We start from the raw sequence: 12,902 nt of genomic DNA on the forward strand, positions 1-12,902 counted from the left end.
TGCCCCAGTTTTTCCCAACACAGCTGTTCTAAGAGCCATTTAAAATATTATCTTTCAGTGCAGCAGGTTGGCCTGCCTGCATGAATTCATTCATTTAATATTTACCAACTACTTAAAAAATAGTTTAGAAGAACTTCTTGAAATATTTTTGTTTGCTATTTTATCTAAATAAGATATAAATAAGATTCATAAAAATGAAGTGCATCCTCAACTCATTGTCAAGGGCTAAAGAAAGCGATTGTGATAGGGATGGATCTCTTAAAATGACTAAATCAAAAGTGACTTTAATATGTAGTTCAGCTTGCCAAACAGAGTGTAGCTGATCTTTCCAATTTAAATCAGAAAGTCTTTTCTTGGTTATTGCTGAGATCTGCACATAAAAGATGCGCAGCTTTCTGAAGGAATAGAGATGCACGTCCTTAAAGGTTGCAGTAATGGCAGTCTTGAAAACTAAAATCTCCTGCTTCTAATAGCAGAGAGTTACAATATCAGCTTGTGATGTCCCCATTACTCAGCCAGTGGCAATCTTTAGGGTTAACAGTAATGCAATGCTTATGCAAACTCGTCCTGATGACTTGCATCAAGCAGGGCAAGACAAATTCCTACCGAGCCCAGTCGCTCACAAACCAGATATGGAAAAACACGCCAGTTTCTGTACCTCTAAGGGCAGATGTCTAATTGTCCACAATCGTATTTCTGTTAGTGATATAAACTTAACTTAATATTACTCCATTTCTAGGAGTAAGGGTTGTATAGATATAAAAAATAAAGAAATTTTTAAAAAGAGTTCCCAAAGCTTTTTTTTCCCTTTATTTCTCCCTAGATGTGATACAAGATTTGGGGAGGAAATCATCAGCAAGAAGTTTTGCAGCAGATCATCCAACCCCCAGTTTAGCCCAGTGGTAGGACTTATCTGTCACTCCACTCCCACAGAGCCTGGTCCTTCCCCCAAAACATCCATCCCATCAGACAGTGCATGGGGACAAAGTGAGCTGGGGACCAGTCTCCCCACACCACTGCACCACAGCCCCAGGGGCAGAGCCACTCGCTGACAGCAGAGCTGTGTCTGTCCACCCGACAGCCCCCTGAGGGCCTGAACTCATTTTTTGTTCTGGGCTGCACATGGGACATTTTCAATCCAAGTGGTTTCACACCCAGAGCATCAACCTGTGTCATGTTGGTTAGAAAATGCCCTGAAAAGAATGAATAATTTGGGGATGTTTGTACTCTTGAGCCTGACAAGACTGTATGGGTAGAACCCGTAAAGCATGTATTACACTAACAGCTCCTTCCACAGCACCAGCATTACATTATTTTTAAATACCATAAACAAATTATAACCTGAACACACTTGGACTGGCTTCCATCATGTGCCATCGAGGTGTCGCACCCGCCTGATACAGGGTAAAGGAGCGCAGGATGGATTCCATACCCTACATTCTATTTATGATGTATCTGCGTTGCATACAAATTGGCACAAGTATGAGGAAATATGAATATCTCAGCATCCTTCAGTGCCAAATACAGACATGATGCAACATAGTCATTTTCTCAATTCAACGTAACATACAATATGCCACTCTCCATTATGCTACAGCAACTGAAATGTGCTGCAGGCCAATGGAAAATATCCCTAAAAATAGCTATGCTGTTTCTGGGCAAAAAGAGAAGTATTCGACATTTCCTTGAAAATGTTCCCACCTGGATTTGCTGGAACAGCAACACGATCGTTCAGCGACAGGAAGCTCTCTGGTAAGAAGCTATCTCCTCAATATTACCCTGCTTTCCTGAAAGCACTGCAAACATGGTATGTAGCAGTTCTTTAAAATACTGTACATGAAAGCTGTACTAAACTGTTTAAGTGCTCCATTGTGAAGCATTGTATTAGGAGCTTTATGCTGCTCAAGCAACTTCAGATTGTAATGTATTATAATAGTGTGCTATTCTCATTGAGATCTTTTTACAAGTGCAAGACAAAAGATTGTCACAGGAGAATCTTCTAAATCATATCAAGGAAAATAAACACCCACTGCAGAGGGACTTGCTCATTTTGCTAAGACATTTTGCAGCATATTAGCATAAAAATACTACTTCAGCCCTTCAGGTTCACCCACAGGACTACTTAAGAGCATTAGATGTGTTATAAATACAAATTATTTTGGCAGGACGATACTTTTTTAATGCAGATTTGCAAAGTGTATGTGTTCTTATTCAGCCCTGACATACAACCTGTGTAAATTACAGAATTTTGCCAACAGAAAGAAGGGAAATGGGGGGAAAAGGTCCTGTTGGTTCTTTCACTTCACATGCATGACTTTGGCAAACCAGCTGCAGGCACTAAAAGAGCAAAGCTTATCTTGCTAGGTCTTCACTCCTCTGAAGCTTCTGAGGGTCCTGAAGAGGCATATCAAGTTGTTGTCCAGCTTTAGTGATGGATCAACATAGGACTAGAAGGCCACAGCTCTCCCAGGGAACCCTCTTACCAGGTATGGGATAAAGTTAATCCATATCTCCTTCCTTCCTTTCTTCCTTCCCTACTTTCTCTGCAAATGTCCTTGCAATTGTTCTCTTCAGAGCTGTTCTCCCTATCACACGGTCAATAACCTGCAGCACAAAGTAACTGGTATGTCTGGGGCTAGAACTGAAATTTCTTGTAGGAGAGATGCTTGATTTTCAGTCAGAGTCTCTTTCAGGTTCATATAGCTTCACTACAGAATGTAAAAGACTTGCACGAGATTAACGCAAAAAAAATCCATTTCTATGGTATTTTTAGATTATATTTCATTTTCCAGGCTGCAGTTGGCTTGAACCGGAGCCACAATGCTTGTGACGCTCCAAACACAAAAAGGAATTACAAAATGTGACAATTCTTAAAATGTGTTTCTTGTTGTATAACAAATTCCCACTGTTGTAGATTAAACTAGAGAGAACAAGAGACATAACATGGGGATTATGCAGAATTTCACTTTGTTCTTTGACAAAAAGTAAAACTTACTGCCTTGTTCTAGTCAGTAAGTATCAAAGATACTTTACAACGACATAGCACACAGCTTAGCTGATCGGAAATTACAGGCATGTATAAATCAAAGATTTTACTGTACAGTTTAGTGAAAGCTAATTACACAGAAGTGTGAGGTACTTCTGCCCCTCATCCACTCTACAGAATTCAAGGCAGAACGACAGCAAAATCTTGTAATTTTACTGGCTTCCTTCTATTCAGTGTCCCTTCTGATAGCTCATCCTAGGAAACCTGCCTGTGCACCTCAAAACAAATCATTGAATATCTCTGTTATAAGCACATTTTCTGTGCTGGTTCCTTACAACTACACCTTGTCCAAGTTCCTATGTGTGTTTTATACTCAGAATTCTGTTAACAAGAAATTGGATCAAGAGCTGGAAATCACACTTTTTCTTATTACAAAACCAGTCATTTCTCTCATTTAATAGACAGAAGTGCAAGTAGGTAGGAAAGCTGAAAGAGAAGGGAAAGAGACCAGGTACTTTTGGCAAGGGCTTTTGGATTTTTACTGGAATGAACTTAAAAACACAGAATGAAGTTGGACTATGGATGGAAAGCTAAAACATGGGTTGAAACCCACTCTGCCACGGAGATCCCAAGTCCTTCCTTGCATATTTACTTGCGGGTGGATTCATCTGCCCTCTGAGACTCCCACCAGCTGCCCTATGTGTGCCCACATAAAACAGTCTTCAGAGCCTGGAGCAACTGAATCAAACAAACAATGTTAAATTTTGTATTAAATGAATATGGGGATATTGTCTAGTGTCTTAGACTGCAGGATATTTGGGGTTGGGGCCATTCCATTTCTGTTCAGGAGTCATTTTGGTTCAACCGAGTTGCAACTGAAAATAATACAGCTGACCACCTGCCAAAAGTACCTGGATCCTTTGCTTTGCACCAGTGAAAAAAAAAATAAAAAAAAATAAAATAACTGTCTTCAGCAAGCAAGTCTCAAACTGCAATGTTTTCAGTACGTATACTGGCTACTGGATGGACACAGAGTGAGTTAACAGAAACCCACCTGAGCTCATTTACATGGGAAGACAAACTTTAATGATCTTTTAAATTTTTGTCTCAAGTCTAGTAAAGTTGAGGCTGAGGTGAAACAAGGTAGAAGAATGTAGGTTTGACTAATTTTTTTTTTTTTTTTTTTTAGGTCACATAACTGTGCATTTTCTTTAGGAGGCTGTTGTCCCCATCCCTCTTTAAAGGCATTCCCTGTGGAGGAAATTCCTCAGGCAGAAATATCTGGCCTCTTGGTAAATGCCAGAGGACAGCATGAGCAACGTTGGGGTTGGTCTGACCTGTGGTTAGGCTGTTGATGGACTGTCTGGGATAAAACGGGCCACCCATCTAGATCTGCTCATTTTGTGGGTGCTTTACTGCCCTTGTGTTTTTGAAGGTTTGTTTGATTTCCACCGCCCTCCTGTCATGCTGATCTCTGAAGTCAACAGGCAGCTCCACCTCGCATGTGCAGGGCACAGTGATAGAAAAGCAAATCAAGTGGTGGGAGGGGAGGGAAAGGCTTTCAGCCTTTGAGGTGTCAGTGCAAAGTGGCCTAGCAGAGAACAAGGAATTGTGCAGGGAATCTCACTAGGACAGAGAAAACATCAAACCACCAAGGCAGGCGGTCACCCTCAGCAATATTTTGGCTGCATTTAAGTGTTTGTTTATGGAAAAGTCACTCAAGTACTTCTTCCTCATGGACAGCAGCATTGTATGTCCTTGTAGGCAAGACTGGCATTTGCAGCCTCCACAGAATACAGAGGACTTAATTGCTTTGTTCTGTGGGATCATCTCAAAGCTGTATTCTTTATGTACAGCCACTTATTTAATATATCATTTTAATAACATAGAGAATGATGCAAGTAATTACGTCTCCATAACCCTGATATGGGTTATAAAGTAACCGTCATTTGATGGAAACACTCAGGGACATACTTATGGTTTTGCTATTATTCCTCTTGTAAATCCCTCTCCCCTCTTATTTCCTAACAAGACTTAAAAAGCCCGAAGACTCAATGTTTTTGAAAATAGTTAAGGAACTTAACTCCAGCTGGTGTAAGTTACTGAGTTAATTCAGAAGTGTCTTAACACACTTAAAAGGTGGACGTGCAGGTGTGATGTCTGCCAACAGCAGTAAGAGCGAATCTATGGTTACTGTATTATATACCATCCAAGTTTCCTTGCCTCTAATTTCATTCACGATCCCCAAAACTGAGAATTATGTATGTTTCTCAAGAATTTCTGGATGCTGGGATTTCTCGATGTCTGGCAGCTCACTTGGAGCAGAGCTGCACTGATAGCTCCAGCAGGATTACAGGACACAGACATGCAGAAATTTTAAGCAAATGGGCCAAGAGCAGCAGCACACAACTAGGGCTGTACCTATAGTGCTAATGTAGTTCTCCCATGATTGCATTTACCATCCCTGCACAGAAACATGCACAGTGACTGTTGCAGTGCTTCCATGTAGCCTGGGATTCACTGCATTTGGCATGTGCACAGAAATACAACCAGGCTTGCCTGCACGTCTGGGTTTTATACATAATCAACAGCCTCTAGAGAGGTTGACACACTTATAATTTTTCTCTGCATTTTGTTTGGAAGAAAAAAGAAAAAAAAAAAAAAAAGAATCCTTGGAATAGTTTTGGCATGCACTGCAATCAGGAGAAACTCAAGAGGAGTTATACCAGCCTGAAACTTCTCATTTCTCAGACATCTTGTAGTATCTCCTCTCCCACACTTACGTCATGGGATTGGACAGAGCTCCATGCATTTTTAGTTTGGAGTCCAGGAAAGTTCATGCAGCTGTGGAGCAGAGTGTGAACATGTTTCTGCACTACTCTATAATCTCAACAACGTACATTTGTTGTACTTAAAACAAACTTTGTAAATGTGCATTAAATTGGGTAGGTATCTTTCTACACAGACGCTGCACTTACCTGTGTGCAGCAATTTTGTGATCTTCTGTTGTATCAAGCAATCTCAGGAGAATACAATGTAGAAGACAGAATAAATTTGGTGCTATAAAGTTGTAGAATGACACAGATGGTGCTATTCCTATGGGCACATATGACAACCTTACTTTCAGAGTGACCTTTGAGAGTTTCATAGGAAAATTTCTAGTGTTCTTCCAAAATAGATGTAACAACATGTAAAACTTAAAACAGAAATTTTTATGCATGTATGCCTATTACTCTCCAGTCAAAATATAAGTTACTTTGTATGTTGCATAATGAAGGGATATTTCTTCAGGTAAAGGGCAAGCTTTTGTTTCATGTAAGCAGGTTTTCCATCACAGAACTCTCAGACAGTTCCTAAATCTAAACAATTTCCTGTACATTGCAAGGTTTTTCTAGCTACTGTACATGCAAAAGTTTTGGATAAAATAATAGGTTATTTGGCATAAGTAAAGTATTAACCTAGAACTTGATGACACCATCTTGTGATTTATTTAGGACCTCCAGCCTTTAGCTGGTTCACAAAATTCAACCAAGAACAAAAAATTACCCCTGCTTAGACAACCAAAGTACTGCAGTACTGCATAAACTGGCTACTGTGGCTGCCAAGTCCATGCAAATAATTTGTCTAAGTGAGTTCAGTTTTACAAAGCAAAACAAGTGAAAACACAATCAAATGAATGTTAAATTCTCTGTCCTGCATGTTGCTCAAACATGAGCATCAAGGAGCTCCAATGCAGGAGTTTCCTACTGTAAGTTCCTGGAGTCTTCCTGGAGAAGTCCATCCCAAAAATCAGTCCTGTTGTGGCTATTCTGTGCCCTCGGAGACATTGCAATAACATTGTAAAAGGAGAATTTACAATACAAGTTTGATGATTAACTTGTAAAAACCCAAATCTCTCTGATCAGGCATTTGCTAAAGGAGTTTGGAGAACTTTAAAAAACATGACACCATTAATCATTTATTATTTCTTACATGAAACTGTTGAAAACTATGTAATCCAATCCCTTCACTCTTAATCAGATTGGCTAGACTCTGAGCAGGGTCTTATTGAAATCAACAGCTTTCGAGAGCTGTAAAGGTTAAAGATGCATTGATTTAGATAATGAACACCATGTAGACGAGCTTTCTCTAGTACAGTGCAGAATAACTTCACATCTCATATGTATCACTACAGTTTTCTCCATGAGCTCTCCCATCAGCCAGTCTCTCTCTTGTCTTAGAGTCTGCTTTTGTTCTTGAAAGCAAATGATGCGGTGTACTGACATTGCAGACTACTATCAGCGGTACTGCTTGTCCAAGTATTTGTGGGATTTGTCCTGTATACCACCTTTATCAGTGGCGTGGAGGAGCTGCTGGAGTGCTCTCACATGCGTTTTGTAGGTGAGACTGAGTGAGGATGACCGCTGCGGCTCAGGGGCCTGAAAAGGAGATGAAGATGGGCCCTTCACAATCATATATGGTGTCAGGACAAGAGGAGTTTGCACTGCATAGAAGGAGAGAATTTCTCTCCATGAGGACACCAGGCAGTGGGGCAGGTAGCCCAGAGAGGTTGTGCAGTCTCCAACGTAGAACATCAGATGTTTTTGGGATGGGTCTGGAAAAATCCCTGAGCATCCCTGTTTGACCTCTGAGTTTGTCCTGTTTTGAGGAGGAGGTCAGAGAGGTGACCTCCTGAAGTCACTTCCAGCATGAATTACTTTGTGTCTGTGTATATGCTCAATAATTCAAAAGTCCCAGATAACTCTGATTAATCTTTTGCTGATCACTTGCTTTAAAGTTGCATTCCATAAGACTTCATGAGATATAATTTGGTTTTACTCCACTGTGAAGTACACTGACAGCTTGGGGATGCAGAGAGTAACAGGGCTGACCAATCTTGACAGTTGTTGAGCCTGTTGTTACCCTCAGTCCTGGATTATGTGCTTGGTGCCAGATCACTGGATGTGGCCAGGATGGAGTCCTACACTTCACTGCCAAATCCCACTTTCAGCAGTCTTCCAGATTTTGAAGGCTGAAGACACACACACGCCAAATAAATAAATAAATAAATAAATAAAATTGTACCATTCCTGGTAGCTTGGATTTATGTGAAAATATCATAAATGCAGTTCATATTACATAGGGACCCCACTCTGGAGTCTCTTATGTGTACATTCAGAACGACTCAGAATCCCTACTCTGTTAAAAAAAAATAAAATGATTTTTTACAGAAGTGAGCTGTTTTGTGACCATCTTAACCTCTGAAAAAAAACTCCTTATGCCTCACACAGTTATTTTTCGCCTCTGATCTGCAGGACCCAGTTGCTTTGCTGGGAAGACAGTGACTTCTGTGTGGTCCTGTCCCACCTATCCTGTTGTATCTGAACTTTACTCAGAGAGACAGCTGTCTGTGATAACAGATCTTCCTAATGTCACGGGTCACATCACCAGGAAAGTGGGAAGGCTCAGGATGACAAACTGAAAGTAATCTGTCACTGTCAAATCCATAGGATCAAAGGAAAAAGAAACTGTATCTGTTTTGGCAAATGGTGAAGGGACGAGGAAAAGCACAGGCTGTTAGGTTAATGTAGACAGACAGGACTGACCTCTACAATCTAGACTAGTTTATGTTGCTGCAGCATTTTGCATGCTGAAATCGTTTTTGTCAGGGAACCTCCAAGCACTTTGCAGATGACGTAATTAAAAGCTGCAATGCCCCTGGAAGATTATGGTCATCCTGCAACAGGGTGACCCTGGGAGAGGTGGTAGGTGACTCGGGTGGATACCCGAGATGTAACCTCAGGTGTTTTGGTCACCAACAGACATAGGGTGACAATGACACCGACACAGCAACAACACTGGTGATGGTGAGTGCCTGACCACCCATCTCGGGGCCATGAGTGCACAAGTCAAAACTGAGGGGAGGAATGTTCAACACTGGTACAGAAGTCTGGAGCAGGACAATCTCTGACTCAGGGGAGCTACAGAGAAGGTGAGGAAACACTGGCATCATTTTACAAACAACTGGCAGACTTTTAGAGTGGTGTTTAAGATACTCTTAAAACATCAGCATGAGAACTGGAATAAATGTCTTCTTTTTGCCCCTTCTAGCCCATGTGAATAATGCGCTCACTACATCTGCTTGAGCAATTTCATGCGTGTGATCACTACTGACTGCTGCTGCCCAGTGTTAATCACGACTAGTGAACTCAGCTTTTGCAATACAATCAATTCTTGTTCTCAACTTTTGAGAGTTCATAATTCAGTCTTACTGTCATTTCTTTCCTCTTCCATGTCCTTTCATGAAAGGTAGACCTGCAGAGAAAGAAACCAGAGTCATTAATTGTTGGAAACTTTAATGTGCTACAAAACCAGAATTAGAAGTGATAATGAAATTTCCACTGCTGAAAGCAGACTTGGTTAACTGATGTATGTAGTGAGAAAGGTGGCCATGTAACCAATAAAAATAAGAACCGTGTTCATTTTTAATATGCCTCATTCATCTTTGCTTGATTTGGCAGGACACCAAATCAGAGTTTAAGTTAAAATGTTCCTTTTAATTTTCAGTAATTAAAATAAATATATGTTTAACCACTTCCATTAGACCCTGTTAATTCCAATATTTTTGATTAAACATCTTTTAGAACAATGTCTACCCAACAGCACAACTTTAATATTGTACTTTGGAGCAAACAAAATAAATTAGTCCTAAAAATCCTGATTTGATTCTGCAAAAGCAACCCAGTGGTAGATAACTTCTCTTTCCATGCAGAGGCACAGTTTCTACTAAGTTTTTTTTCCTTCCCTTGGATCCAAGTAACGATGAGCAGGACAAACTTAGACTGGGAAGGCTGATAAGATTAACATCCCCGACTGTCTGTCCCATCCCCACTGCACAAGCAGCTCTGAACTTCTCCAGGCAGCCTCTATTCGCAAGCCAGCAGTGCATGATCCTGCAGCTGTGAGCTCCTGCAGTTCAAAAGAGGCTTTCAGGTCCCCACATTGAAAGCTCTTTTCCAGGCCTTACCCCGTGGTTCTAACACTGCTCCTGTTCTATCAATGGGAGGTCAACAGATGAATTCAGAGGGAACAGAAGAGAGCCCAGAAGGACTATTTCCACAGAGGCCTTGGACATAATAAGAAGTTCTGTCACAACTTATCTCTTGTCAAAAGAGAAAATTCTCTGGTTTGGTCCCAAATTCCTTTTATCAATGATAGAAAACTTTGACTGAAAATACATATTTTGTTTTCCTGAGGAATTTAAGACGAGAGAGATATTGTTGCTGTTTCCAGTTTCGTTAAAAACTGAGGAGGTGTTTTCTAACCCAGTAGCAAGATGAAAAAGCAATATAGATATCAACTTGGTTTCCAAAATGCCTAATGAAACTTTGGAATTTGTTATGGAAACACAAAAGTAAGTAGCTGTAATTGTACAAATGCATTATTAAAAACAAGCGATAAAAAAGCTAAGGGAAAATGAAAAAAAAATGAAAAAAAATTAAAAAAAAAAAAAAAAGAAAGAAAAAAAGAAAAGAGACTTAGTCAGAGGAGTGAAAGTTTCCAAAAAGCAGAGTAAGAAACAAGGAGTGACCAAGTTATAGGGAAAAAAGGAAACTGGAAAAGAGAAAGTGAGTCAAAGCAAAAGAGGTGGGTTAAAAAAAGTACTGTCCTGAGGAATGGACACTGTGGAAATGCAGTAGAAACTAGGCAAAAAAAAAGAGGATATTTAATAGTCAAGTGGATGAACCATCTTGAAAAGGAAAAGGAACTGGCAGCTGAGACAAAAGCTAGCAGATAAACATAAATAGTGCTATGAAATCAAAGAAAATGAAGCATACACACACAATACTAAGAGAAGAGAGAAAGCCAAACCTCAAAGCTCTGCCAAGGGATCAAACCCTGGAAGATTCATCTAGCCAAGATTTGTGAGGGCTTGTTTTATTTTTGTTTTCTTATTCCTGCCAGAAGATATAAACTATATCTCTTTACTTAGGGAAAAAAAAAAATCGTATTGCAATACAGCCAATTTCTCTTGGGGAAAAAAGAACGTTGTAACAAAAATGTCTGAACAGCTTTTCACAGTATTTCCAGGGATGCTGAAAGTGTTTGGTAAAGCCATGGGGTCTACAAGGTCTCTCTACAAGGATGGTCTGCAAGGGAAGGGTGGAATCATTACGGCCAGTGGAGGATATGCTTGTGAAGACTGAATATCCTATTTCAGAGTCAGCCCCACTAAAATCAATGAAACTATTCCCAATAATCAGTTTGAATGAGGAAATCTGGCTCTGGTCCCAAGAAGGGCTATGAGACTGATAATATAGTGCTTGCTTCTTACTAACAACCTTAAGTTAACTTTGCAAATGTAGGCCTTTTCCAGACCCTTATAAAAAGGTAAGGCAAGGAAAATTGATATCCCATTTTGTGGAAGGAAAACATTTGGTTGATGGCTGATGGTTGCTTGTCAGGATCTAAGCGAGCATCTGTTTGCAGATCTGCTAGCTTTGACAGAATATTGGTGAAATTCTTTTACCACTATAATTAAAAAAAAAAAAAATGAAGGGAAGAAAGGAAGAATCAAAATTCACCCTGGTACCCTGCATGCTGTTCCTCTGCAAACACCGGCTCCCTGCGATCTGGCTCAACGCATGAGGAGGTCTCATAGTTCAGTCGATGGCTGCGTGGCACTTCAGCTTGTGGTACGTAGGGCATGGGTCTTCTTCCCACTTTTGCCATCATTGAGATTCATGGGACAGCACTTTCCCTCACCCCCACCTTCCCTTTTCATCTCAAAGCAAAAGAGGAAGCAGGAGACATTGCACCAAGCAAACTTCATGCAGCCTCAGCAAAACGCTGGCAGGCCTCAGAGGCTGCTCGGTAGCACTTGGAGCTCTGCTGCAGTTTTCAAAGCCTCTTCTTTCTCTTCCCTTTCTGCCCTCCTCTTTCACTTTTTAGATGTTGCCTGATCCCTGACCAGCCACCAACCTTCTGAAGCTGGCACAAGGCTTTTTTTTATGTTTTTTTTTTTTTGACTACCCAAAGTTATGATGTCACTTAATCTACTTTTATCAGAAAATAACTCAATTGCAGTAACGAAACCCTTCATTTGAGGTGGCTGTACATTTTCCAAAATGAAGAGATACCGCATGTTTTCCTGCCTCTTGTAGCCTACTCTCTTTTCTTATGACTACTCAACATGGATGCAAACTTTAGCTCTGCATCATGCCTTACAACACTGCTACAGCACACAGAGATATTTACGATGCAGAAGAGTGCTCTAATACAGATAGCCTTTCCCAGCTATCTGCTGAACTCCATCATTACCTTGTTACTGACTGATCTGGAATAAAGTGATGCCAAAGGACCTGGAAAAGAAGTTAATCAACACACAAACCTCAGGCAGAGACTCCAGGAGAAGTAAAACCAAACCCAGTTCTTCTTAAATGGCCTCTACAAGCACGCTGCCACAAAGAAATTGCTGCATTTTAATGAAATACTTCCTTTATATACTTTAAAGGGATGGGAGGCCAAAGGAGATTGACCATGACAGAACACCAACAGCTGAGAGGAGGAGGACATTCCTGGATAAAGGCTGGCACTTAACCTCTGCATACTCTTCCTTGTATAGTGGAAGAGCTAGTCTCAGGGTAAGGACAGGATTAGCTGGAGATGAAGCTTTACCAGGAGCTCTATAAAATGCCATATCTCAAACTTTGTATGTAGTTATTGTATGTACGTGTTGCCTGTTGCTTTCTGAAAGCGCACATAGAGAGCAAAGCAATTGTATCAACCTAGAAATGCAAAACCTTTTTTTTTCTGAAGCCTCAAAGACAAACACCCACCACAAAATCTTTGATACTGTTAGGTTTTTATCATCTCCACTCCAAAAGTTCAAGTCGGGCAAGACATGATCACTGTACAGGTATTTGGACAAACAGCA

General features: G+C 40.5%; 1 long non-coding RNA gene across 2 annotated transcripts in view; it reads right to left on the bottom strand.

Annotated features, from left to right (window-relative positions):
- Nucleotides 1-5,087: 5,087 nt before the first annotated feature.
- Nucleotides 5,088-12,902, bottom strand: part of LOC136789113 (uncharacterized) — a 48,495-nt gene continuing 40,680 nt past the window's right edge. Inside the window, exons 1-3 of one of the 2 annotated variants that reach the window (XR_010827928.1) lie at nucleotides 12,357-12,424; nucleotides 9,238-9,280; nucleotides 5,088-7,997 (exon numbers count right to left, since the gene is read on the bottom strand). This is a non-coding gene — a long non-coding RNA (uncharacterized lncRNA). Of the gene's footprint in view, nucleotides 7,998-9,237; nucleotides 9,281-12,356; nucleotides 12,425-12,902 lie in introns of those variants that run through there. The other variant, XR_010827929.1, reaches the window with a different exon arrangement.

Source organism: Anser cygnoides, chromosome Z (assembly GCF_040182565.1).
Source record: "Anser cygnoides isolate HZ-2024a breed goose chromosome Z, Taihu_goose_T2T_genome, whole genome shotgun sequence".
Lineage (NCBI taxonomy): Eukaryota > Metazoa > Chordata > Aves > Anseriformes > Anatidae > Anser > Anser cygnoides.